The following is a 10,129-nucleotide window of genomic DNA, read 5'->3' on the forward strand; positions in this document are numbered from 1 at the left end:
GGCGCCTGCCCGCAGGTAGACTCCCGGTCACCTTTCCCCGGGTGAGGGCGGCTCTTCCTCCGGCGCTGCGGTCCTCGGGCCTCCGCCATTGGGGCCACGGCTTTTGGGTCCCAAACACGATCAAGTCCGTGTAAGTGTGCAGCCAAATTTAAATTTTTATGTACTGATGAAACTCAAGTGTTTCAGCACTAGAGATAAAAGTTTATGCGAACACACACTCACATGTTTTGCACTCTCCCCCCACATCCGTTCCCGTCTCGAACTACGCCTAGTCTCAGGTAAATTCGCACTGCTGCTCCCCACCGGCCGGTGCCTGTGACCGCTCTTATCCTTACGAGTAACAAACACAGCTTACTTGGGAGCATCGGTCAATCAGGGCTCACAATCGGCTGTGGGCTTGTAAAATTTAGTAGTTCGTGTAAAGGCACCTGCACCATTGAAACAAAAACCAAATCAATGTTTAAGAACCTCTTAAATTTCAGCTTGACGCTTTTGTACAATTCACGTATCAGAGAGCAGGCCTTCACCGTTTGCTTTTCAGTCGATTTCAATTATGAGATTGGAAAAGAGCAAATCATTCACAGCAGGGATGATATGTAAATATTTATTTATTTATTATTCACTGTCTCCTCCACCAAACGGAATGGCTCTTCCCTCTTTCGGAAGCTAGGTAAAGCTTCCTTCAGCTTGCCTTAGAACATACTGTTCATAGCAAAACTCCAAAGGCAAATGTATTAAAAAACAAAAACAAAACAACTTATTCTGTCTCGGTCTCTGTGGCACCTTGCATAGCCTTTTTAGAAGGAGACGTGTAAATTCTCGGATCTTATTTCAGCCAGGCTTCTTCCTTTAGGTGTATGTGTATGATAGAAATGTTAATGTTTGTGTTTCAAAAAGAAATATGAATTAAATGACCAAAAGACTTCTAAGCAGAAGATTCTTTCCAAGGCTTTAAAATGGAAACACACACACACACACACACACACACACAAACACACACACATAGTTTAAGTAAAAGATCCTTTCTTTAACCCACACCCTTGTTTTATCACTCCGGGAACCTTTGTAACAATGCACATGATAAACTAGATTATGACTCCCTCCCCTATCACTGATTCTGTCTTTTCACTCTACTCGTGTGAGAATGTGACCCTAGCAAAGAATTTGAGATGGCATCTTCAGAAATCTAAATTTACCTTTCCCACTCCACCTCAGACACGCGTTATTTTTGACCCAATTTTGTCTTAGCTTTCCTTCCCTCTCCATGGCCCCCCAAAATAAGCCAATATGAGTAAACTCATCTGTTGTTGTCTGATTTCATCTCGAGGGAAATTTCATTTCTCTAAAATGAGTTAGGATATCAATTATGAAATATAGGAAATAGATTTTCTGTTTTTTTTTTTTACATTGACCACAAAGGACAGTGCATTGCAAGTATTTTTTCAGATTGCTGAAATTGTAGTCATATTAATTCCACGAATGCCATGATAGCCAGTTTTCAAAAACTGCATTTTGATCATTTATGTGTGCTGCTAACCAATTTTTTCAGAGCAAAAACTATCTAGAGCACTTAATTGACTTTGCACAGGTTTGTGTTTCTGCCCTAGACAATGTGCGGTTAGAATTTGTAAGCTAATTGTGCTGGGCCACGTGGATGAGTGAGGTGACTTGTTGGTCGTCAACAAAAAATAAAACTCAGGGATAAAAATTTGCAATATTTTAATTCAATATTTTTTTAAAATATTAAAATCAGTAGAAAGCTTCTGATGGACAAAATATCCAAATTTTAAATTAAGACCTGGTCCGAGGAGAGCTGCCAAGTCATTGCGCTTTTAAATGTCAGAGTTTGCCTATTATTAGAGTAATGAAGGATCTGTGCTTGGCATTATGAGAACTTAGAATCAGAAGATCAGGCAGTTTGGGGAGAGTTTTCCTGGACCTGCTGTGATCTGAAGGAAGAGTAAGCTGAGAGGCAGATCCTCTGGGAAGGTGTGGCGACCAGAGAGAGGGGAGCATGGAGACCAGGTGCAGGCCCAACCTCCGAGCCTGGGAGCTGCGGTGAGAACTTGGATCTTCAGCCCAGCAGCCGTGGGAATGTGGTACTAAAAGAAAACATTCTTCATCTATAAATTGCTTATTAACCTTAAACCTGCAAAAAATTATCCCATTATTGTACCTCAGTCTATCTCTTTGATTTAACTAGTATTGAAAGCTTTGCATACATAATCTGTTTTTATTGGGAAATCAGATTTGTAGAGTGGTTATTACTACTATTATTAGAATGATATCTATATTTTAAAATGATAACCCTGAGGTATGAAGAAACTTTGCACACTGATAAATGTCTAAACACACATTAGAGAACTTGTTGTGGTCAAATACAGCATTTTACATTAAATTATGATATTTTACAAATGCCATAGCTGTATTTTTATTTTAAAAAGCTCTTACTTTATTTTTCTGTAATTTATAATACCCTTTTCAAAAGTGTTTGATCATGATCCCTTATGAATGGTTATTATCCATTTTATGGGTGAGGAAATGAAAAGTCAGTAATGATAAATGCCTATTTAAAGCCACACAAGTATTAAGTTTATAAGACAATTAAGGCCCAAAGTCTTACTCTCTTGACACAAAATTTAAAGGTCCAGTCAATCCAAGTCCAATCAATTGTTTAAAGAGTTTGTTTATTGGTTCTGCCGCCTGCCGCACAAGTGCAAGGACCCAAGTTAGATCTCTGGTACCAGAAAAAAAAATTTAAAAAAAGAAAATTTAGGCAAATAATTTATTTATTGTCTTCTTCTTCTTCCTCCTCTTCCTCTTCTTCTTCTTCTTCCTCCTTTTCTTCTTCTTCCTCTTCCTCTTCCTCCTCTTCTTCCTCTTCTTCTTCTTCTCCTCCTCCTCCTCCTCCTCCTCCTTTGTCTTTCTGTCCCCCCTCCCTCCTCTTCACCTTCTCCTCCTCCTCCTTCTTTTTTTGTCCTCTTCTTCTTCTTCTTCTTCTTCTTCTTCTTCTTCTTCTTCTTCTTCTTCTTCTTCTTTCTTCCTCTTCTTTCTTCCTCTTCTTCCTCCTCCTCCTCCTCCCCGCCCCTCCATTTAGTGGGTCTGGCCATGTAGTCCTGCTAGGCCTTAAATTTACTCTGTATCCCAGGCTGGCCTGAAACTCTTAAGAATCCTCCTGGCTTGGCCTCCTGAGTGCTGGGATTCCTGGCATGTGCCACTATGCTCAGCTTTATTATATCTTGAAGTTTCCATAGGAGGAGGGACACACATGCAATTAATATATGAATCTTCTTGGAATCTGGTATCTTAGTAGAGTATGATATTTTAAAAGAGTACACACATATGGTACATTTGTCTCTGTTTTTGTTTTAATTTTTAAAATCTATATGGCAGATATTTTGTATTTCAAGCTGAGATAAAAAAAATGTGTCATCATATTGTCATATCTTTCCAAAGTTTTCATGATTTTCAGATGAAAGTTATAGTCACACAAATATTGTCATATTTCATTTTCTTTTTAAAAAATGTTTTTCATATTTCATTTTCTGTATCAGAATTTAGCCATGGGGTTAATTATTAGGGCTAAAAGCTATCTTGTAGGTGTCAGTTTCTCCTCAGACTTTGACAAATATTCGCTGATATTTTTTGGCAGTTTCATAAGATTCTCTTATTGCTCTGTCTGAGTGTCTGAGTTCCTCCAAAATCCATGCTTTGAAATCTAATCCCCATGGGATTATACTGAGAGATGGGACATTTAGGAGGTCATAAGCCATAGGGCTCCTATTTCGTGAACCAGATCAGTGCTTTCTGATAAAGGAGGCTTGAGTGCTTCACACAAGCACAAGGTCCTCAGTTTGATCCCTAATACCCCACCCCAAAGAAAGAGCCATTCCCTTGTCCCTGAGGAAGCGAAGGCAGAATACAGTGTATGAGAATTACACTGATAGCTAGCTACATCCACCTGTCAATTGGCAGCGTTGAACATTGTGAAGGAAGTCTGTGAAAGTGATGTAAAGACAGAATGGAATAGAGTAGAGCTCTCGGAAACAGGTCAGGGAGCAGCGGGGAGAGAGTGGTGTTTCTAATGTGACTGGGGTCCGATGAGATGAGAAAAAAAGCTTGAACACTACTCATTCTGTACGCAGAAAGGATGCTCCAGGGTATTTTAGACATAACTGTGAGGTCTAACTGTTCCACTGTAGAAAGAAATCTGAAGAATATCTTCTTAAACGAAGAGTTGGGAGAGATTTCTTACATAAGACACAAAAGTGCTAAAAATAAAGAAAAAGGGGTAAGTTGGATGCGATTAAATGATGAACTTTAACAGATGTCATTGAGGGAATGAAAAAGTGCAAATGTGATCTTATAAAAAAGACAGAGTGATGGCATTTCCTCTAATGGTTTCTGTTTTCTCTAGAAGAAACCTAAATGCCTGTCTCTGAAGGTGACCCGGCCTCAGCTGTCCCCTCTTTCCTCTCTGGCCAGACGTCCTTCTACTGCTCCACATCCATGCCAGGCCCTGTACAGGACCTCCACACGACCTCCACACGGGTTTTTCTTCTGTCTGAACTTCTGTGCCTAAGATCAGGTTGGCCTTTGTTTCATTCCAGGACCAGTTGACATGTAGGGTAAGAGTTTCTTCAGTCCATCTCTAACATATTCTCGTGGTTGTGGTTCTGTTATTGTGTGTGTGTGTGCGTGTGTGTGAGTGAGAGAGAGAGAGAGAGAGAGAGAGAGAGAGAGAGAGAGAGACTCTTCACTCTAGATGATGTTAATAGCTCCAGTGCTGCAGCTGTGTAGTTATAATAGGCAGCTTGGGGCCAAACTTGACATGTTCCGTGTCCTGTTTACAAACGCAGCGTGGGAATAGCAAAGGCAAAGTAGGTGCTAAGTTAGGAGCAGGGGCCCGTGTGGCGAAAGTCAAGGGAAGAGCAGGCGTGAAAGACTCTGCTACTACCCCAGAGGAGAGGAGCTCAATTGGCAGATTTTCTGCAGGCACCGGTCACTTTTCTTGACTTCTGCTAGGAGTTTTTTTGTCTGTTTGTTTTTTGTTTTTTTCATTCTGATGAATATGATGTAGAATTGGATACAAAGGGCTTCTACATGTGTCCTTACTCCCTCCTTTATTTATTTATGTATTTATTGGTACCAGGGATTAAACTCGGGTCCTTGTGCTTGCAAGGAAGCTGGTGGAACCACTGAGCTAAATCCCCAGCCCTTCCCTCCTTTAGAGAGAGCCAGGAATTCACTGTCGTGGTAGTGCACAAGAAAGGTTTCTTGTTGGCTCAACTGAAGGCCCACCTGATGAGCCTCAGCAGCACCTTGCTGGATGAGAACTGCACATAACAACTACACAGGGGATCTTCTTTCCTCTGGCCCTAGGGTTTTGCACAGAGAAGTTGGTCAAAAAGTCGGAAGGGAAAGTGTTTTATAAAAGTGCCATAAAAATAATTCTCAAAATCCAAGAGAAAATAATTTTAGTTCTGGTCCTGCATAGAACCTTCCTCTTGGATTCTTGGATCTTCTTTTCTGAACTCTTCCTTGTTGTGAATATGTCCCAAACACACACACACACACACACACACACACACACACACACGAGTTTTTTGTTCGTTTTTACCAGCATCATATTTTTTTTTTTTTTTTTTTTTTTGGTACCGGGTATCGAACTCGGGTCTTTGTGCTTGCAAGGCAGGCAACAGAACCACTGAGCTAAATCCCCGGCTGCATCATAGTCTTAACATCTGAGTCCTGTTGGATAAAGGTCTTCATGGTGTTATGATGTCTTGTTCCCTCCTGTCTCTGTGTCACTCACGTTTGCTTTGTCTGAAAGCCTTTTCACAGTTCTATTTCCAGATACAGTTGACCCTTAAGTTACAACAAGCCTGACATATGAACAACTTGGGTTACTGAGTTTTAGTTGTTTTTTTTTTTTTTTTTTTTTTTTTTTTTTGGTATCAGGGATCAATCGTGGGTCCTTGCACTTGTGAGGCAGGTGGTAGAACCACTGAGCTAGATCCCCGGCTTCTCCAAATTTTAGTTTTAACTTACAACTGGAGTCTTGAGTTATGACCTGAGTGCTGGCCACTTGTGCTTCCAGATGGTCTCAGATACAGATTTAACTTTTAAAGAATTCTGGAAGGAACATTATAACATCCTTTCCTGTGTGTGGTTAACTGAGAAATCCTGAGCCAGTGTCTCTCTAAGGACACTGAGTTCTGCCTGGAAGAAAGTGTGGCCTAAAATGCTCTAAGAGAGTGACTTTGAAGGCTGTGTAGAGGAGCTTGAGCCTTTGATTGACTGACTTGAGTTACAACCAGCCCTCATAAAATGAGTTCGTAAATCAAAGGTCCACTGTATCAGCTTTCTTTTTAATACATTTTTATTCCTGGAGTGTGTTTCTAAAAAAGCAAAATTGTACATTTAGTATATTTTTAATGTGGCCACTTTATTTCTAATGGCAATGAATGTTTTATATTTTCTTAAATGAAAATGGGCATTTTTGTTCTCTCAACAGAAGTGCCAAGGTCTCCAAACTGAATTTGCATCCAGCGTATCTTCTCAATTCATTTTTCCTACCACAACTCCTTATTTTCTTGAAATGCTGGTAGGATCCCATCTCATGCCTCCATGACAATTTTGAATAGATTCTAAAACATATCAGCCCATCTCCTAACAACTATACCCATCAGCACGTCTTTTGATGACTTACTAATCTAATTCCAACCTCTTATTTACTTTTACCTGTACATATTAAAGTATTCCTTGGATTGTCAATCTGTGGCTCATGTTCCAAATTTGGAAAAAAGATTTTTATACTTTTAAAATGATTGGATAAAAAACCAAAAATAACAAAATAAATAATAGCATTAATAATTGTCTGAAATTAGAAATTTCAAATAAAGTTTACTGAAACAGAGCGAGGCTCCCCTCACTTTACCCTATTGAATTTGGCCGGTTTGCACTGAAACAGCAGAGCTGAAGAGTTGTGACATAAAACCTAAAATGTTTATTATCTGACCTTTAAAGTTTACTGACTCTTGAACTGAGTCTGAGGTGAATAGGGCTCTTTTTCCAAGTCCTCTGATTGCTCATGTGCAACTTCAGGTCAGAACCAGTTATTCCGGTTTATCAATCACTGCAAGTGGAACAGCCTCACACGTTGTTTATTCTTCTACACTGGTCACTCATTTTCTTTCGGGGACTCAGGATCAGGACCCTCTAGGTGCCCAAATCCTGCCTCTTTGCCTTCTTGTGCCCTTGCCTATTATTTCCTTGACTGTTAATTTGCTCATTTCCTATATGGTGCACTTCACCTTAAATGTCTCATCATTGTATTAATTGCCTCACGTGTGTAGATCATAATCCTTTATCTCAAATCCTTCAGGTCAGATGTGTTTTCAAAATCAGATATTTCTCTTAAATTTAGGAAGGCAGCATAATTCCTGTACCATGTCATGTAGTATTATATAAAGTTGATGATTATCTCCACATAAAAGGGGAATCAATAAAGTCTCTAAATAGCGTTTCTTTTCTGTTTGGGTTTTTACTGCGAAGTGAATTTTAAACAACTTTAAAAAATAAAACACCAAAACAATAAATGAAAAAAACTTTCCTTTTAAAAGTTCTTTCAGGATTTTGGATAGGATCTTAAACTTCCTTGCTTCAGTTTTCCATCCATTTACTCCCCCAGTAAATCTGCCAGCCCTGTTAACGACTGTTCTTCCTTCTCTGAATGTGCGTCTGGGCACTTGAACAAAATGCGCAGGCAGCTGTGCTAAGGAGTTTTCCATGGGATCATAATCGCAAGCCTCGGGGGACAGTCAGCCCTGGCAAGCAATAATTATCAACGAGGGCACTATCGCCCCCTAGGGGGCATTAAAATGTTTGTGGAGGTGCTTTCTGGTTCCTAATTTAATACACTCACACCAGCGTGTTTAGTATGGTAACCCTTATTATTTTGCTATGAGTCGTTGATCTATATTACGATGAGGGAATTTCTATTGGTTTAAAATATGTGTGCAAAGGTTAAATTAATTTTTATTTTCCTTTTACAATTATATCAAGGGGTTAAATACCTGCGCTAGAGTTGAGGGCCTAGTTGAGTACGTGCTTAGTTTAGAGGAAGTCTTCACAGAGAGAGAGAGAGAGAGAGAGAGAGAGAGAGAGAGAGAGAGGGAGAGTAAAAGGGCCCAATTGTGTTTTATTGAATTGAGAAGGAAACGTCCCTTGCCAATTTACTTTCTCATGCTTACTTTCTACTGTCTGTCCCCTCTTTCCTCACGCTGTGTACAACTTATTACAAGTCCCGTCGGATAAGTGTCGTTTTGTGCTAAGAAATAAAAACCATCAGAAGAAACCCTCCATGCCCTCCACTGTGCCACTCATCGTCACTGGAACCGTGAACCGTCTTTGCTTCCTTCCAGCTTTCCCTTCGAGTATCACCTGGTGCCCACCACTTTCTCTTGACTACTCAGGGTCATTGCTGAAAGAATTTTGCCCTCTGTCCTCCATCTTTGTTTTTCTCTTGATTCACTTCCCTGTGGCATACAAGCCGACTTGCTGTCACCCTGCACACCTCAGGACTAGTTCCCTGGACCCCATATTTTCTTTCAGTTACTTTTACTCATACCTTTCACTGCTCCTTGCTACAGAAAACTCCCAGGAGATTCTCTTCTTTTGATACTAAAACTACAACTCAACAACACCATAGTATCTTCAAAGGTCAGTCCCTTAGGTCTTACCTTGCACTTACTGAATCAGAAAGTGCCCTTTTTCAGGGTCTCCAGGTTAATGACAGCAAGATTTGAAAAACCCAAATCTTCCAGGGCAATCTTTAATTCTCATATTTTTCTCTTCAATCTGTTTCAATAAATCCTTTCTCTTCTCCATGGAAAGTGGTCTTTTTGAGGTCACCGATTTCATCCATAAGGTTAAATCTGAAAGTAAGTTTTCACTCCTCATTTTACTGGGTTATTTGATATGGTTGAAATCCTCATTTCATATCTGTCTTCATTTTCAGGGCAGTTGATATCCTCGTGCAGGAGCTCAGTCCTTGGGCCTCTTTTCTTCCTTTCACTCACTTGTGAACTGCTCTCCTCTAGCCTCTTTGGCCTTTAATTCCATGTATGGATATGAACCCTCATGTTTCACATTTCACTGCTTAGGGTAAATATGAACTTCTCTCAGGAACATTAATAATTTTACCTTAGTGAAACTGATCACCCTTTGTTCAGAGTGATTTTTCCCATCACTTCTATTTATTTCTCATTTTCCCATTTTACTTTGTAGTTTCTTTGTAATCTCCTTGATGACAAAATCCACATCATATTCATCTCTGTGTTCCACATCTCATCCATATATATTCTCAAATTGCAGGTGCTCAGTAAGTGCTTATTAAAGAAAATTTCCCCTTTCTCCAAAAAATGCCTGATAGGCTTAGAAATATTCCATGTACAGTTTTCTCTAGGTTATAGAAACCTACGCTTACATGCTGGGTTTTATCTTCAATGATCCAGGCAGCATGCAGTCAATCTCAATCTTTGTTTGTTTGTTTTGTAAGGAAGTAGGAAGTTGGATGAGTGAAGAGACAAATGAGCACTCATTGTATTTGCAAAGTGACCTCTTCAGACACAGTGTGCAAGACCCACTCAATTGGTTAGCTTCTGTTGGCTGGAACAAAGTACTTGACACAATTTAAGGGAGAAATGCTTTATTGTGGCTCGTGGTTCCAGTGGTTCCAGTCCATGGCCCACTGGCTGTAAGGCACAAATGGCCTGCCGAAGGGGCATGGTAGAATAAAGCTGCTCAATTCATGGTGGCCGGGAGGCAAAGCAAGTTGAAAAGAAGGGGACCAAATATAGTCTACAAAGTCATGCCCTTGTGACTCACTTCCTCTAAGTAGGCCCCACTCCTAAGAGCCCAATCAGCTGTGAACTCAGCATGGCTTAACCTGTTGATGCAGTTAACACCCTCACGATCCAGTTGTGTCTCTGGGAGCCTCTTAATCCAGTCACATCAGCAATCAACAGTAACCAGCTGGGAGTGGTGGTGCACACCTGTAACCCCAGCACTCAGGAAGCTGAGGCAGGAGGATCGCTCTGAGTTCAAGACTAACCTGGCCTACATA

Source organism: Fukomys damarensis, unplaced genomic scaffold (assembly GCF_012274545.1).
Source record: "Fukomys damarensis isolate Sample0158 unplaced genomic scaffold, DMR_v1.0_HiC HiC_scaffold_18, whole genome shotgun sequence".
Classification (NCBI taxonomy): Eukaryota; Metazoa; Chordata; class Mammalia; order Rodentia; family Bathyergidae; genus Fukomys; species Fukomys damarensis.